This window comes from Macrobrachium rosenbergii, chromosome 2 (assembly GCF_040412425.1).
Source record: "Macrobrachium rosenbergii isolate ZJJX-2024 chromosome 2, ASM4041242v1, whole genome shotgun sequence".
Lineage (NCBI taxonomy): Eukaryota > Metazoa > Arthropoda > Malacostraca > Decapoda > Palaemonidae > Macrobrachium > Macrobrachium rosenbergii.
Window position 1 is genome coordinate 39,479,602 of NC_089742.1, and position 19,247 is coordinate 39,498,848.

The 19,247-nt window shown below is 36.1% G+C and overlaps 1 protein-coding gene across 1 annotated transcript in view; it reads left to right on the forward strand.

Annotated features, from left to right (window-relative positions):
* LOC136845367 (carbohydrate sulfotransferase 11-like) overlaps window positions 1–19,247 on the forward strand; it is a 152,038-nt gene continuing 132,791 nt past the window's right edge. Inside the window, exon 1 of the mRNA XM_067115638.1 lies at window positions 1–177. The gene's annotated coding sequence lies outside the window, so the exon portion shown is untranslated. The remainder of the gene's footprint in view (window positions 178–19,247) is intronic.

The window sequence follows — 19,247 nt, forward strand, 5'->3', positions numbered from 1 at the left end:
GTGGGCAAGGTGGCCATATTTAAACTGTCGGGAAGCGCAAAAGTTGAATAGGTGCTTAGTGAGTCCTGCGATTTTTTTTTTTTCGTTCATTATCTTTACAGAGGTACTTTGTGCAGCTTAAAACTGCAGAAATGGGCAGAGGAATTCTTCAAGAGAAAATGGAATAGCATTTCACAGGTAAGCACAGCATAGACCCACTGAACTGTATTTTTACATTGTTTGGTGCTAAGTAGATAAATGTCTTGTTAGCAGTGGATATGCTGTCTGTCAACATGTCCCGTATTTTCAGCATATTAGTGTCGCATATTATATTCGGTATGCCACATGATATAAAGTAAAAAAGATCTTTCTCACTATTTAAAAGGCTTAGAAGTAAATTGTCCCATAGGTTACTGCCACTGGTTGTGCTAACAAGTCTCGTTTCTTAAACACCACTTTGATGCATAGGGACACTTGCTTTGTTTTGTCAGCCATCAACGATTCTTTGCAGTAGGTAGCCCTGTAGGATACAGTCTATGCCATCAAACTGTAATTTTAGACATGTAAAGGCAGAGTTAGAGTTATTTAATAAAATGCGTATTATCAAATGTGGTTACTCAACGAATTTCCAGAACGTCACACCGTTACAGTGTTTCAGGATTATGTTAACTGTTACGGTTGGTCGTTATTTGGTTGAACAATCTTTATGATTGTTCCATTGTTTCTCTTACGTCTTACCCTCCAGTGTTTATCGTCAAGGTGATGTCTGTCACGGAGTGAGCGACAGCAGTAGTCAGGTTTTGGCTCATGTTCTCTTTGTTTATGTTTGGAGTTGGCAAGTGTATGCCCTTTTAATCATAATGTTTTGTTTATGGATGGCGTTGGGCAAGTGTGTAGCCCTGTTAATTGGTTTACGACATGATTTATTTATGATTGTTAACTGGCTTACATGTATGTTTTATTTATGATTGTTAATTTTGTTTATGACATGAACTGTTTATGGGATAGGACGAGTGTATGGTCCTATTTTAGTGGTGTAATTGTAAGGTGATTTATTATTTCATTTCTGTTGATGATTCTCAGCTGCTGCTGTAGCTTTCATTTTTATTATATTTTGGCTAATTCCTTAACTCACTTGCAAAATTGTAAATTAACCTTTACAGTCATTAGAAATGATAAGGAAGTGGGTATTTGCACCCGGAGGTGAAAATAAGGTAATGGTATTTGTACCCAGTGGTGATAATAACACAATGTTATTTGAACCCGGAGATCTGAACCAAGTCTCGACTCTTGGTCTTTCGTAACTTCAGTACGTCTCGACTGTTACATGACGTTTTCCTATGTTATTTTACTTGCTTTACAAGAATTTAAAGTAATATTTTGTCGGCCGGCTGTAACTAAGCTGTCATTGACCTTTGAAGACTACGCGACTTGAATTTCTAATGCAGGGTAGGTCTAAGCCAGCATCCGCGGCAAGCTTCCCCACCCTCCATAGCTAATACGGCAAAATTGTAACCAGTAAACACCCCTAAAAATACCAACATAACGTACCCTAGAGGTGTTTACTGGTTACAATTTTGCCGTATTAGCTATGGAGGTTGGGGGGCGGGCTTGCTGCGGAATGCCGGCTTAGACCTACCCTGCGTTAGGTAATTCAAGTCGTGTAGTCTTCAAAGGTCAATCACAGTTTAGTTACAACCGGGCTACAAAATATTACTTTAAATTCTTGTAAAGCAAGTAAAATAACATAGAAAAACGCCAATTGCCACAGTCTAGCTCACCGCGGACAGCCGACTTAGAATTACCCAGAATCGTTAATAAAACTCAGTAAAAAGATCTTATTTTATTTGCTAAGATGTACATTCCATTTTTCATGATAATCGGATAATAAAAGTGATTAAAATGCAAGAAGCAAGTTGCAATTAGTTCACAAAATGAAAGCATTTTATTCCATTTACAATAAAAAGAGATGTACGTCTTTCATTCATTTTTATATCATATTTGGGAAAATCCTTGCTGATTTCTTGGCTTTGCTACTTTCACCAAGTTTGCTGATGTCTTCCGTTTTTCAGAACATGAATTAAATCGCCCTATTGTTTTTTACTCCTTCGGTCGACCTCGACACTTTACAACAGGGAGATGACGTTAATTTTTCGCGTTTGGTTAGGGTCTCATCTTGGACAAGCAGTGCTTTTTCTGACGAGCTCGTGCCAAATACTGATGAGTGGGTGTCATAGTCATTATTTAGTGACGAAGGGGTGTCCTGAATCCTAGTTGCAATCTATGCTGCTAATTGTGTTGTAGATTTACTAGAAACTTTGTGATAAGGGAAACATACTTCAATTTTTCGTTCTTTTCGCAGGAACTAACTAACTGTGTTTTAGCGTTTCTAATCGTTCTGAATGCATGGTTGTACCACGAGTTGTTAAGACGGATGTCAAGCGCTAAAGTGCCTTGAGAATTCTTAATTACTATGCTGATGTAAAAGGCTTGCTCTTGCTCCGAAGTTTACAAAGTGAACTTTGGCTTAAAGAGGTTTGGTGTGGGATGACAGTTACATTTTTGCCAACGGGAGTTTGATCCAAGCCTTTTCATGCCTTCATTCCGATAACGAACTGAAGCTACAACATTACAAGGCAGTTGATATTGGGAATGGAAAGTACATGTAGACTAATTCCTCTATAGTTACTATATGGTAGGATTTGTTGACTTTTACAGTAAATACACCTTACAATTGACTTTTGGTGCAGCATCCGATGATATTTTGTGATTTTCCAACATTTTTGCAACTGCATGTTCCATGAACATGTCATAGAGTTCTTTTGCCACTTTCCTCGGCACCTTATTCCACCAATGTGCATTTGCCGAGAAATTGATGATAACGCCTTTCATCGTCAAGTATGTCATTGTGGAAAGAAATATTACGGGTGCAAATAACGCAGTGTCATTTTCACCTCCGGGTGCAAATACCATATTGTTATTTTCACCTCCAGGTGCAAATACCCACTTCGAAATAATAAATAGGTTTAAGGTACTCTGGTCCTATTTTTGGCTCCCTCCTTGATTTCTCATTGGACTTCCTGGTCACCTCAGTCCTAGTAAAATTTTGATAAGAACAAGAGACAACCGCAAACGACGGTCTAGTCAAATAGAGACCAGCAGGTTCAGAATACAAACAAGAAATTGGGCTGGAATGACTGACGGAAGGTGAGACTAACGGAGGACGACCGTGTTTAGTACTAGCCCCTGGGGGGGTCAAATGTATTTCGCCTTGTTTAGTACTATCCCCTAGGTGATCAAATGTCTGGTACCAAAGTGTTCATGTCTAGAACAGCGAACCCGATTATTCCCATGTAAAGAATAACGAACCCAATAATCTTCTTGTAAAGAATAGCGAACCCTGCTGCGAGTGGGTTCGCTAATCTTGACATGATCCGAAATTCTGCTTGATTTCCTCACTAATGAAAAACGAACGCCACAATAAACTCGAAGAGAGAGAGAGATGATGATGATGATGATGACGATAACCAGAGAAAAACACTAAATAGGGTTATTTCATTCACTAATATTTTAACCTGTCGATGTATATATTTACTTACCTATCTATATACCATTATTTAACTAAGGCCTGGTCCTCGTAAAACCAAAAGACAGGCGCCCTCAAAAGCAACTGTTCCTTCTTCCACAAGTATTTTTTTTTAACATGAGACCTCTCTACACCCAGTTCATTTGGTAAATTCACCTTCGTCGTTAAGTAGTCACTTTTAGTGCTTTGGGTAGATTTATGTAGCTATAAACGATATCCTAGGCTTGCGAAGCTTTAGCTTTTGTAACCAAGAGGGCAAAATTACTAGAAAAAAAGAGTTCTGAGGACATGGAAACCAAATTATTTTGTTTAATGGGTTGCCTCCTCCTTCCTTCCTCTGTCTCCCCAAACCGCAAAAAGAAGAAGAGTCAAGAAGTAAAAGACGCCTTTCCTCTGTAACCGCTAAGATATCGAAGACAAAATGATTTCAAATGATTATAAAAAATTAGTTTAAAAAGAAATTGTTAAAAAAAAGTTGTTCATAAAGTATGAGTGATTTAGTTCCTTAGATTTTCAGTCTAGCTGAATGCATTATGTCGACGAGAAGTCATTTGTATCCATTTCTAACCCTGCGTATTTGCTGACCACTTGGTTAGCCGGCCATCCATTAAGCATGGGAAAGCGAATGCACTGGGTCAGTAATGGATATAAATGACTTTGACTTCTCTTCGACAGAATGCATGCACCTAGATTAAACACTGCACAGAGATATGTTATAGTAGGCAACTGTAGAAATAACTTTTTTCCCCTTAGTTTATTTTTGAAGGGCCATTTTCGTTTGTTTGTAGATATTTTGAATAATTATATATATATATATATATATATATATATATATATATATATATATATATATATATGTGTGTGTGTGTGTGTGTCTGTGTTTGTGTGTGATCTACCACTGGTTCTAGATACTCCGGTAGTCGGTTGATAGGTGGTCTAATGCCCCCGATGTTAAATGTAACGAATGGGTCAGTATATAAAATAATTTCTTTTTTGGCGAATATACCTATAAGTACAAGGTTTGTTATTAACTAAGCCTTTTGAAGAAACAGGTGTGAGAGGCATAAAAATTTGAAAGTTAAAATTTTCCTTATACATAGTCAAGCAAAAGAGAGATTGCTCGGTGTAGAAATTACTATCAGATTTTAGTTATATGTTCGATTTGCTTTTCTCACTTAAATGCCGTTCATGAGAAATGAGGTTACACTACACCCGCTCCAGATCAAAGTGATTAAAAAGAAACTCCATTTCAAATGCTGTAAAGTTCAGTTATATACGACAAGTAATAGGTGGGCGGTTCGTTCAGATGTCTGCGATTACAAACTCACATTGCTGGAACCCTGTAAAAAAAAAAAAATGGTGATTCTAACCGGACTGCACGCTACCTTGAAAATTGTATCTTCTAAAACGAGTAGCTTTTACTTCCGTAGATAAATGTAGGACTGCATTGTTAGGTCATGCGTAACGATGTGTATGAGTTCAGTGACTTGAACGTGGAAAAAGGTGTAGATTCTACCGCACAGTATGTTATCGGTAATTTTGCTAAACGGCGACAGAAAAGGCCAACGAAGTCATTATTTCTATTCTGAGGATTTAGAACGATACGTAGAATGAATTATTAAATGACGATTACTACTAGAAAGTAATTTTAACTTACTTGGGATAAAGTTGTTCTTAAAAGAAGGACAAAATATAATAATAATAATAATAATACTGAATCGTTAGCATAAGCCTAGCGTTTGCTTAGCCAAGATTCTTTTTCTTATTGTTACCATTCTTAAAGGCTGTTCTTTTTCCTTGGCAAGGTGATTCGATAACTTTTACCTTAAGGAAATTACTTTACAGGTCAGTGTTGGACTGGGCTTTGATTATCAGTCGTGACAGTCCAATTAATAGTGACTGTGGAGATAATAAAGGCTTTAAATTAAATTTTTGTCCTAATTTTTAAATGATAGATACAGTATTTGAATAACCAGTGTCATAGATATACACTATGGATTAGGAAACATTATCATCTTCGTTTGCTTCTTTCTGTTCGAAATGAAACGAGAGAAGCTAACCAAATGATAAAGACATTTCTCGGTATTTACGAATTTTTAACAGAAATTCAGTGGGCTTAATCATTGATGCTGACGAAAAATAACTGCAAAGCGGTGACAAATAGGTTTTGTTCCGAGAGAGAGAGAGAGAATAAAAAATAAGTAGATTTAGTCATGAGATTATTCCAGTAATACCAGCTTCGGTAAGGAGATGGCGCAACAGTTAGAATTTTTAAACGGTGTCTTGCCCCCCCAAAAATACTCTTCTGCCTTCAAGAAGGAAAAACCCGATCCACTGACCAGTCAAATATTTCAGCGGAACACGTTTGTAATAAGCTTGAATATAGTCTCTAGCCCTGGAATCTTACGAGTTATCGCATCGTCCGTTATCACGTTTAATGCAATATTTTTGGCTTAATTTCTTCAAGAGGTCATAACGGTAATTCAGCTTTGAAGTTTTTGGCGCTGACGTAAAAAGAACAACTGCTGAAACTTTTTTTCGCTCCTGTTTCCTGTGCATGGAATGTTACCACCTCGTGTTACGTTACCCAATATCTAACTTGCATTTTATCTAGTCGTCATCGTTAAAAGAGAAAGAAACATTTACAAGAGCTTAAGTGAGATTGAAATGGATTCAAAAGCTTAACTTTATGTGCTGTTAATAAATGCAAATTCTTTTGTCTTTTAAGTAGTAAGGTACTCCGGTTTAATTTTTCTTAACCGTTTGCTTTGCAAAGCTGTGAGCAGTTCAAGTTACAGATCAGTCCGTCAGCAGGGCCATTAACACCGATAAAGTGTAGTTGTTCGGGGATTGTTCCTTGGAAACCCGCAGTGGATTCTGTTGGGATAAAAGACGCATTTAGTACGATGTAGTTTCAATATGCAGCAGATTTAGCCTTTTATTTTTTACTTAAGGTCAATGTAAACCATTCTGAAAAAGTCTTGTATAGCAACTACTGCAAAAGTTTGTTTGATAAATTAGACTTTAGACCCATATTTTGGAAGTTATTATTTTAACCATTCACAGATGAAGTTACAACCTGGTTCAGGAACGGCATAGTCTACTTTTACAAGTGTGACGCAAGCAGCGTCACCTGTCTTGATCAGTTTACGAAATTTGTGAAGACTAAGGTATTGCACTCTGTAGCCGAGAACAGGAAACCCAAGATCTAAAGTCTTTAGATCTTGAGGAAACCTACTTGCTAAACCAGGCCATACTTCGGTGAAGTATCGCTTGGGAGCCTGCAGAACTGGTTGGAAAATGAAGAATTTTTAACTTTCGTAAAATTTCAGTAATTCATTTTGTACTGAAGATATTTTAGTCTCTTGCTAGCCATTGAATGTTCGTCTTTAAACATGAAGGGTTTCATTCCCGTGGTTTTGTTTCGATGCATGTGTCGGCATTTTTTTTAGGCATCAGACTATCGTCCTGTTGAAGAAGAAACACGTTGCTAGACCAGATTTGTAAGGCGTAGCCGTATTCGTCATCGTTACTTATAATGATAATATCCCCGTCTCATGAACCATGATCGCAGTTAGTAGGACCCCATAGCAACAGTAAAAGAAATTTAGTAAGATGTTGGATAGCTGAGCATGGCGCAACAAGTGCTCAGGGTCTAGTGATGGATACAGATTACATTTATTCAACAGATACGTTTAGCTAGATTAAAGCTATGCAGAACTTTATCACACTTATTTTTCCTTAGGTTGTGTCTTCGATATCTTATGGGTTTTTGAGTGAAGGGGTCTTTCACTTGACTATTCTCAAGTTTTCGCCCTCTCTCTCTCTCTCTCTCTCTCTCTCTCTCTCTCTCTCTCTCAGGTAGGGAGATAGGAATGTGAAAGGGGTAGCAACCTTGAATAATTTGGGTACAAAAGTTTCTTTGAAGGTATGTACGAAACACGAGATGTATCTTTGAGTACGTTCATCCTATCTCATTTTCTGGGAGGACACCCCACACGCAAACGTAAAAAGGAGTGAAGAAGAATAGAGATATGGCGCGGAAAAAAACTGGAAAGGAGCTGCCTTTAGTTGTTCCGCGGAGCAAGGAACAGTTTGTTACAAAACTTAACACAGTCGCGTGATGCTGTTTCTAAATGTATCATAAACAATGCAGGTACAAGTCATTGTTCGTTTGCTTTTGTCATCTTTTGGAAAGGGAAACAAAAAGTGGATTCGCCTGGAGCAGGTGGAGCTGTCGGTGATACCATTACTCGACGAGAAGATTGGGCGTCGATAATCCCAGAATTTATGGATCGGAGGATTTGCTGGGAAGATTTCTAGCTTATATTGATAAGAAAAATTTTTAGTAGGTTAATTGTGTGCGATAAAAAATGATACAAAGGAACTTCTGGATTCTCTCTCTCTCTCTCTCTCTCTCTCTCTCTCTCTCTCTCTCTCTCTCTCTCCGAATTATTTAGGCTAAATACTTCGAATTATGTAGGCTAAATACAGCGGTTCTACGTGAGGAAGTGCTAAATGCAGAATGGAAAATACGAATTTATTCACTTTTGCATGACAGTAAATCTTATCAAAAAACTTTTGGTTATCGTTCTATCATAGTGTCTAGTCATCATGCCAGTTCTCGTATACAATTGTATTCAGAACAGATAAAAAATGACCGTCTGTGACAAATTGTCATACGAGGAAACTGCAGAACATTATTCGTGCAGTATCTTTACTGCAGTCGAAAAAAAAGTCCTTTTAATATTCTGAGAAATACAAAGATGTCAGTTGATGTCACTAACCTGTGAAGATGCATCCTTTATTTACTAAAGTATTGCACCCTATATTAATGGGCTTATTATGTTTTGCTATGAAAATTTGTGAAAGAAATCTTAAACATTACCTTGGATGTAGATTTGGAGTTTGATGAGAGATGAAATGGGTCACAACGAGGCATGAAATGCTTTGCAGAGTAATTACAAGTTATTACTGTATCCAAATTCCATTTAGGGCACTGAGTGGTTTGTATGGAAAGTCAGCATTTTCAGGAATGTTTTCATTTTTTCTCAGTTAGTATTATTATTTATATGCTGAATAAATATTTTCTGTTCACATATGCCTGAGCTGTTTTCACATATGGCTGAGCTGTTGATATTATATTTGTTATGGATATATTATAATGATCAGTATTTGTTTGGGTATTTTAGAGCATTGCATGTGAACATTATATGTAATATTATGAGGTGTCTTATTATTATGGTATTTAATATGAATAACTTTATGCGTAACATTGAATAATACGATGACAATTGAAAGTTTTAGTTGTGGAGAATATGATTCTGATAAGATTAAGGAGACACCAGCTGATCTCTCTCTCTCTCTCTCTCTCTCTCTCTCTCTCTCTCTCAAGAGTGTGTAATTTTCGATTTATATCTTGGATGATTAATGGTCCAAAGACTAGGTACGCAGTGATTTTAATTCTGATTAGCCTTAGTACAACGGAGGTACCTTCTGCTAACGAAATGTTCGAGAAGAAATCTCTTCTCTCTCTCTCTCTCTCTCTCTCTCTCTCTCTCTAAGACAAAAGCAGACCTTTTTATAAAATAAAATATTTAGTTAAATGCATTACCTAGAAGTTGTTTCCCTAGATTTAACACTTTCAATAAAAAAGAATGGTTTAAAATGTATTAATCTCTCTCTCTCTCTCTCTCTCTCTCTCTCTCTCTCTCTCTCCCTCCAGTATGCTTGCTTATGTTTAGGTTCTTGTTTGGTTAAATAATTTTAAGAATTACATTATTTTAAGACAAAAAGCAGATTGTCTGAAATGGCTTTTAATATGTGGTGGAATAAGCTCATTGCCTAGAAGCTGTTTCCCGAGATGTAACACTAATAGTGATTTAAAATGTATTAAGATTTCTCTCTCTCTCTCTCTCTCTCTCTCTCTCTCTCTCTCGCGAGCACTCAGTGAAGAATTGAGAAGAGCGGCTAGACGTATAACAATAGGCTTTTTAGCCTTTCACTATCCGTAGCTGGAGTGTAAAGTGCGCGGAATTTATTATTATTCTTATTCGCCTAATATTGCATATAGATCACAGCCTACGCTTAGACTTGTTCCCGAAAGTCTGTGCTGTTGGTTTTATATAAGTGATTGCAAATTTGATGCATGTTAGTTGTGGATGTCTAGTATCAAAATTTCGTTTTAGGGGACTTGACTGAAATACATACAGCCCTCGTAAGTTCTTAGAGGGGAAAATTATGCTTACTTACCATTCTGTTGCTGGGAGGAAATTTTATATCGTTTTCATATATATCACTTTTTAGTTTTCTGTTTAAGAAAACTATTCTGCTGGCTTTGTCTGTCCGTCCGCACTTTTTTGTCTGTCCGCCCTCAGGTTTTAAAAACTACCGAGGCTAGAGGGCTGCAAATTGGTATGTTAATCATCCACCCTCCAATCATCAAATATACCAAATTGCAGCCCCCATATCCTTAGTAGTTTTTATTTTATTTAAGGTTGCTAGCCATAATCGCCGTGGTTGTTTCATGGTTGGCTCGTACAGCATTAGTACCGAGACCACCGAAAGATAGATCTATTTTCGGTGGCCTTGATTATACGCTGTACAGAAAACTCGATTGCGCCGAAGAAACCGGCGCATTTTTTACTTGTTTTATTTTAGTCCTCAGGGTCGTGGAAGCTGGAAGTATGCTGTCACATGTTCATCCAGTCATACCGTCCATAAATAAAAATACAAAAGAATAAAACCTTAAAAACCTGGTGTAACCTGAATTAAGTCGTAATGAAGAAGTAATGTAAAATGACAAGGTATTATGGCCTTCGAAATCATTATTATAATCACCGTTCGTGGGCTTTGGGACACGTTACCAGAAGACCATATTTTCTAGGATGTCTTACGCCTTCTTAGATGTACTTACACTGTGCTTACGCCAGAGGCATTTCAGCCTCGTCGTGACGAATCTCACATCTCACCAGACTCCAAAATCTACAACCAAGGTAATGTTTTTATTGTCTTTGAGATACGTCACCTAAAACAGAGAAGCGACTGTATTTTCTGGGCTAAAGTATATAGCATACTTTTTATATCGGTAAAAGAAAACTATTGGAGATTTTTTCCGCACTTTTTCTGTCCGCCTCAGTATTCTGTAAATGTTGATCCACCCTCCAATCATCAAACATTGAGTTGGCATTTAAGGTTTTATTTTCAGCCTGGTACCGCTAGAGGTGCCAGCCCGACACATCTTCACTCTTTCCATTCTGTCCGTGGCCCTGCAGCACATCGAGACTGTTTACAGTATTATACGCTGTAAAATTGCTCCGAAGAAACGCGCATTTTTTTAGGTTTTTTTTTTTTAATCTAGCAGGAAGCTGCACAAATTGGCATTCCTCTGCACCCCATTCTATGACTGTCAATCCACTCCGTTCACGACGTGAGGTTAATCATCAAACATACCAAACTGCAGCCCTTACCTTACAGCCGTTCAAGGCCTCAGTCCCCAGTGAGGCACTTTTGATTTACCAGAGTTGCTAACGCATCTTCTGGGTTATTTTGCATCTTCCAGTCTTGGATGGTCTGGGATGCATCTTAGATATTTGTGCTTACTTGACCGCATCCTGTTATGGATGAGCTGGTAAAGATTGAGCGCTGCCAGGTCGTGGCAGAGTTTCCACTTTTCCTGGTATAGCACTATTAATCATCGAGACTTTGATAATTTTAGTTCCAGATATTTTCGGTAATTCCTTCTATCTGTTTCATGCAGAATTACCATGTGCTTTCAAGACTATATAAATTTAAGAAACTTTCAGTAGTCGCATTTTTTACCTTTTGTACACTCTTTCTTCTATTTGTAACATCCTTTGGTAGTGTGTACCATATTATATTTTTTTTTTTTTTTTTAATCATGTGTTCAGCTTTTCTTGTTTTGAAGTGCCGGAAGCTAGAACATTTGAGCATAACATATCTTATTCAACATCACACCAAGGTCTTTCTGCTTCCCAGATTGCATTATTAGGTCCTCTGCACTTTATCACCATTCATTGATTCAAAATCAGGTTAAATACCATCCTATTTACTGCCCATTTATATATTTTATTTATGTTCCTATCTTCATCACAAGCAAATTTCACTTATTCTTGTGAGGTTAAGGTCACATTACTGTCTAAGTCTGCAATCAGATCACAAACAGCAAAGAAGCGGATATTACCAATCCGGTTTGCAATTCTGTTTTCTGTTTTGCAAAAATTCTTTTATCCATCTTCCTACTTTGTCAACAATGTTATGTTTTCTAACTAATATATTATGATCTTGTCTTGTCAAAATGCCTAGGTAAACCACATCTGTATCTTTTCATTTATCATATTTTTTATATATCATGGTGGATCAACAGTTGGGTTTTGGGATGTTGTCCTATATTGAACAATCTATTTTCATTAAATGTTCTTTATTATATTTTTTTTATTATAGATATTCAAATAGAGAAACTCACAGGCCTATAATTACTTGCCTCTTTTGAACCACTTTTGAAAGTTTATATGGATTCTATGCTCATCATAAATTTGCCTGTATCTATATTTATAATATCTGTGATTGAGCAAGTGCAGGTACCCATTTACTGCTGATCCTCATTAATAGCCCGCACAATATCGGCTTCTGTAATATCTATATTCGATAAGTATCTTATTTTCATCTCTTTATTTCTGTATCAAACATATATCACTCTATATAATATACATATTTCCTTTTTTCATTCGTTAATCGCCCTTCAATTCTTAGAGGGCCTATCACTTTATTTTATTCATCTTTTGCATATGAATAAAAAATCTTTAGGTTTTGCTTGATATTTTGTAGTGTCATAGGTTCCCTTTTTTCATTTTCTTTGATTGTACAATATATCTTACTTTTAGTTCCATCACTTCATGCATTCTTTCTTTTGCAAGAGCTTTTTCCACTTTCTAATTTTTCTGAACAAGATCCTTCTGTCTCTTGGAATTCGTGACTGATGATTACTTTTTTTCTTCGGTATATTTTTCCACTACTAATATTTTATATAATATACGGAGGGAGAGAGAATAGTATATAGATATTCAAAAGGAAACTGGGTCTTTTTCAAGATTTTCTGGATCACTTTTGCTATTTATAATCTGTGTGAGCAAGTGCAGGATTTAATTGACCTATTGATGACGTCATATACAGCCTATATATATATATAATGCGCCAACACGCACAAACACAGATATATATATATATATATATATATATATATATATATATATATATATATATATATATATATATATATATATATTATATAATATATAACAATAAATCTTTCCTCTGAATAATATAATAATTACTCTTACTGTGTCTCTCCTCTTATATCACCAGACATTTTACTTGTTTTTGTGTTGTGTATGTGTGTGCGTGTGTGTGCAAATGAGTACTTCTCTAATTGTTGCTAGGCATGAGGGTAAACTTTATCCTGCCCAAATTCCTAGCTAAGGGGCAAAATGAGGCTAGCTTCTTTTGTATCGCAGCTACCTGAAAAACGCCCTCGGGCTAAAGAGAACCCGTAAGCCTCGCTTGCCATGGTGTAATCCCACTGCCTTTTGGAAGCCTATTTAAGCAAAGAGTAAGCGACTTCTTTTCGAGGTAGAAGGCACCGTTGAGGACGCGTTTGGCGCTAACAGAAGAGGATTCCTAATCAGTCCTGGTAGAAGCTGCATTGGCTCCACGGTTAACTATCCTGATTTACCTTGCAACTGACTGAAGGAGTTGGTTCCACTTGCACGGGGACTGGATTGGCAGTACTATAGGTCTTTCGTAATTGTACGCACAAAAGGCATAAACATGGTGGTCAGTGATGGGAAGATGAACGATAATAACCATTCGATTCTGTTAGACAATATTGTATTATTCAATAGTATATTTACATATCCACACATATATATATCTATATATATATATATATATATATATATATATATATATATATATATTATATATATTATATATATATATGTATATATATATATATACAGATATGTGTGAATATGTGAGGGACTGTTTGAATATATATATATATATATATTATTATATAGTATATATATATATATATATATATATATATATATATATATATATATATATATATATATATATATATATATATATGAGAGAGAGAGAGAGAGAGAGAGAGAGAGAGAGAGAGAGAGAATCTGAGTAAAGATTTATGTAACTTGGGTACACACTTTTTCTAAAGTATCTGGTTTTCATTCACCCGTAATAGTCATACACATACATATGAAATCTTCTTATTTTTGTTAATCATTTATCAGTTTCCTTCAGTCCATTCTGGCGCTTTTAAACTCTTTCCAATTGTATTTTTATTTATTAATTCATTTTGCCCACATTAACCGGGAAATATTCTTCTTATGCTTTAGAATTCTTGCAGTTATACTTTCATTCTCCTTACTCTACCAGGTACCAATGCCTTTACCGTCAGTTAGGTTGTTCCAACTCCTTCAACCTCTTCAACTCTCTCGTGCGCGCGCTATTACGAAACTCGACGTTGGCCTTTGGCCTTAGTTGTCTGCATATCAGTTAGTGATGGGATGGTGATGATAATTACGATAAAGATTATTATTACACGCGTGAGTTCTCACATAATAATGACCAACCCTTCACAGTTATTGAGCAGATAGGAGTCAGAAAAGATGATTTTAGAACAAGAAAATAGGGAAAAAGACCAGCGTCTAATTTTTCAAGTCTCTAGTGGTCATGCACATTTGAGGAAGCTCGTTTTCTTTACCATAATGCTGCTGTTGTTTATTTCACTGGAAACTTATTTTCTCTCCCTGGAACTCTCCTTTCGATTCTGGAAAGCTGGAAGTAATTTTGAGTAGATGACGCTCTTATGTTAATACGAGTTTTTTTTTTTTCATGAAATAATTTCTTCCTTTTCGTAAAGTTTCACAGAAATGCATGAAGGGGGAAATGGTGCTAAACCAAGCCTCTAGTTCCTCGTTGGACTAGTCGGTAGAGTTCTCGGCTAGGCACTTGCTAGGCCTTGGAGTTCGAGTTCCGACCAAACATGAATTAGAGGAATTCGGCTTGCGATAGGAAATTCATTTCTCGCTATAATGTGTCTTGATTCCACACAAGCTGAAACGCCAAGTAGTAACTAGTTGGTCCTTAGCTATGTAAAATAAGTCTAATCCTTCGGGCCAGCCCTAGGAGAGCTGTTAATCAGCTCAGTGGTCTGGTTAAACTAAGGTGTACTTTTTTTTAACCAAGCCTTTACTGGAGCCACCCTTTATTCTTCAAGTCTAATGGGGAGGGTTAGACGCCGACCCATATTCCTAAGGTAACACCGACTCGGATTACATTTAGTAATCCTGACAGCCATCATTTCTTATCATTTACATTTTCCTCGCATCCCTCGATGGCTGTTAATTACTGCCTTTGCAGTTGATTGGAATACTTCCCCATACACGCCATTACCTCATCCCCACCATCCGTGGGGGGCCCTCACCCCTAACCCCTAGAATAGTTTCTCCTCCTGGCATAACCGGTCTTGGGGTCGTTGCCCTCTCTTTCTCTCGGACGCAATTTTTTAAAAGGTACCTGCGGTCCTCCTCTCTTTTTTTTAAGAACCTGATTCGCCGAGAAAGGACAGGATTACGTCGTCGTCGTCTCGCTTTTTATCTTCGATGATGTTACTGTCTAGATCTAGAGTTTCTTAGCCGACGCTTTCTGGCTTGCAGCTTGAGGTCCATAATGATATATATCGTGTTCAGTATATATTATTATACATTATTATTATTATATATATATTATTATAATATAACAAAAACAACTACAACCACTCGTAATAATAAAGTTGTAACTGTTGATCGTGGTCATGTTGATGATTTTAATGTGCTAAACAGAGGGCTGATTTGAATTCTCATCTTTTACACACTTATGAAACAATGACATGAAAGTGGGTCATACGTTATGTTCCCGTGAAACTCAACCTACAGGAAATTTTTCTCTTAATTTGTGTTTTCTTCTTCTAAGCATGATAGTAGTTTATAGTTCAGTCCACTATTTTGACCAATGAGGATTTCAATAGCAAAGTTTGTAGGTTGGTAGGTCGAGTTCAGACGAACTCACAAATCCTTTTATTGATTTGAACTGATATTCTAAATTAATTATTCTTAGCCACAATAAAAAAACTATTCTTAAAATTTAACTTCACTCAGTTTGGACATTGTAACTGCAAAGATAAAAGAAGAAATCATATGTAAAACCAAATAATTTTTCACAGACTCGGGAAGTTGGTAATTTAGCATTGTCGATTTCTGATGATTGAATAGAAAGTAAATTCAGATAATAAGACTGAGAATATTTGTATCCCAAGACCTCGAAAGGAAGACTTTTCTGTTGTTATTTACTTATCAAGCCTTGATTGGAATTCTTGTTGTAGTTCAGTATATTAAGTTTCATTTGCTAACTGTAAAGTAATTAAAACCCTGTTTCTTGTAGACTAAACTTTTTTCCTTAGGAGTTTTCGATGTAATTCGCTATCAAGTTTCACTTATTAATTATCAAGTGATAAAACTTTTTTCTGAACAGAATCTTGTTTCTGTCAAGGACCCCATCTGAAAGCCTCTAATGAAAGTCATCTTATATGATAGTATATGGAGTTTAATTGCTCCTAATTGCAATCTTTCGACTCCGTCACCCTTTGAGTGGCAGTAATTAGAGCCCGTATGCCATTAAAGATGTTATCCATTCGCCTTTAATTGCAGCCTTTCAAATAGACAGGGATTGGTCGGAATAAGGTTAAGTTTCAAGGTCAAAAGAGCTGTGTGATTATTCATGCGCCATTGCTTCAAGTTTTCGAACTTGTATTGCCGTTTATTTATTTATGTATTTTTTGTTTTGTAATTTATCTGCATTGCTAATTAGTTATCTTCCTTGCTCCTTTTCTCCTATGGTTGTTTCATTCTGTTAAAATTTACTTGCAAGTCAGCGGCCCTTTAGGCTCTTGTTTCATTCTAAATTTGTCTCATTTTCTGTTAAAGACTATAATACTACTTTACTACTACTACTTTACTACTACTATGGTACTACTACTACTACTAATAATAATAATAATAATAATAATAATAATAATAATAATAATATTATTAATAATAATAATTCCTGTTAAATAGGATGGCTGCATCGTTTGAGTTAATTTTATTTGAGTCTCCTAAATTTTCTTTATAATCTTTGAGAAGACTCAACATAAAATGAACTCTAATGATGCAGCCATCCTATTTAACAGGACTTGTTGAAGAGAGGGGTCTACTTCATTCTTAATAATAATAATAATAATAATAATAATAAAACTGTTGCTAAAAGAAAACCTACAGCCGGAACGACCATTCTTAAAGCGGTTGGGAATGCATTGCCAGACATTCCAAATTTGAACAACAAACTGATCCGTGGTCGAAAGGAGATCTATGAAGCTCATAAATCGCAGATTATGAAACCTCCCCACGGATACCCGCCCGCTTCCATCCCATTCTGCTCTTACAGATGATAGAAATCCTCATTATTACCTTCGATTTCTCTATTACGCGGTAATGAAGTACCAAGGTCTAGACGTTGTGAAGTACGACGTAAGGACTGGCAGTTTCGAGTGAATGTTGTAACACGAATGCGAAAACTGTGCTGCCAGAGATGGCATTAAGACTGGGATGAAGATGAATGAGATAGGCCGTAGATGGTTAGTGTACGAGGGATTAAAGTTGAACATCAGCCACTGGAGAGCAAGCTGGCTGGTTGCAGGCTGGTTTAGAGGCCCCCAGATGCTGTGACGAAATCTCGGTAGGTACTTGTTTTTAACGACAAGCGTAGGAGTTGAAGCATTTGCAGTGGTTTTTAATTTTGCCAGAATTCTTCACAAAAAAATTACTTTTTTTACTGTTGTTAGTTTACGTTTCAAGAAGTTATGAATTTGGAGATAGGAATACCAATTTGCTATAAAAAAGAGCCGTTAAGTATTAATTTATATTTATTTCTTCACTGTATGCTGTCCAAAAAATATTAAACGTAGTAGGCGTGACTGGGTATGCTATACAGATCTACTGTAAAATATTAAGTTTTCAGAGAGAACTGTAACTAACTGTATTTTCAAACTGGCAGGGTTCTTAATACTCCCCTTCACTCACTCCCTCACTCACTCCGTTACCTCTCGGTCCTCATTGTGACTCACTACTGCTCACTCTGAACCATCAGTATAATTTTTTTCAAATCTCAGTCCAGTCATGTGACCAAACTCTCCAGGAGACTGTCTCAACATCACCTCAATAATTTCTCTTGTTCTTTCGTCTTCCCGTTTCAATTGGATGCTTAAGGGCACCAGATTACCATTCTCCTTCAGGATCGACATAAGAAAGTACAAGAAACTATTACTCAAGTAATGAAAAGACCGAGGATCATAAAAGTTAATGAGGGACCACACACTCGTTGTAGGACGGGAGCCATTGCCAGAACTCCCATCCTTAGGCAAAATTATAATAAGTAACGTCGTAAAATGAAATAAAGGCTATAAGTTATCAATACGAAAAAGTGATGATATTAGAAAGCAACTATTGCTAAAGATGAATAATCAGAGTTGATAAATAGTATTCGCTTACAGCACAAATGACTCGAAAGATTCTTAAATCAAAATTCATAAAAACTTTCTGAGTATGAGTTTCAGGGGGAACTTTTTTTGATTTCCAGCTCAGGTAATCCAAGAACGGTCCGGCATGGGTACGAACCCAGAAAACCCTTCCGAGTTTGGGTCGGGTCTTTTTACGTTCTCAGAGATCGAATTATTTTCGTAATAGCTCAAGATGTTCCTTTTCAAGATACTTTGCTGTAATAGGAGAACAATGCTCTAATAGAAGAACAGTAACGCCTCCCAAAAATCTCTTTCTTCTTCTTCTTCTTCTTCTTCTTCTTCTTCTTCTTCTTCTTCTTCTTCAGTGCAAGGAATGGTTTGGTAATGCATTGCAGCCTGTGTGGTCTTGCACTGGTCTCTTCCATGGCAGTCTTTGTATGCAATATATGTAAGTATATGCAGCATCTTATCTGTTGAATAACAGCATGTGGTGCGCATGTATAAAATAGGTGTCTTATTATATATTCTGTGATATTGGTTATATATCAGTAAAATATATATATATATATATATATATATATATATATATATGTATATATATATATATATATATATACATATATATATATATATATATATATATATATATATATATATATATATATACATATATATGTATATATATACATATATATATATATATATATATATATATATAAATTATCAATTATCAGTTTGTATTCGAGCCAGTTTAGGAAGTTCATACAGTCAGAAAACTATAAAGCAATGTTATTGTTGCTATTCAAAACTATAAAAGTAATAATGGTTACTATTGGCATTTAGTGGTAGTTTGGGATTTATCGTGCTTGCAAAATCTAGGTGTACACTGATGCAAATACGATAAACGTAATTTTTTCATCTCAGTTTTCATATTTCCCCAATAGATTATAATTACTATGTTGTACTTGTGTCCGCACTTATACTCGTAAATCAATGCAGTTTAGTCTCCTCGGACCGGTCGTAAGAGAATAAACAAGAGCGTAT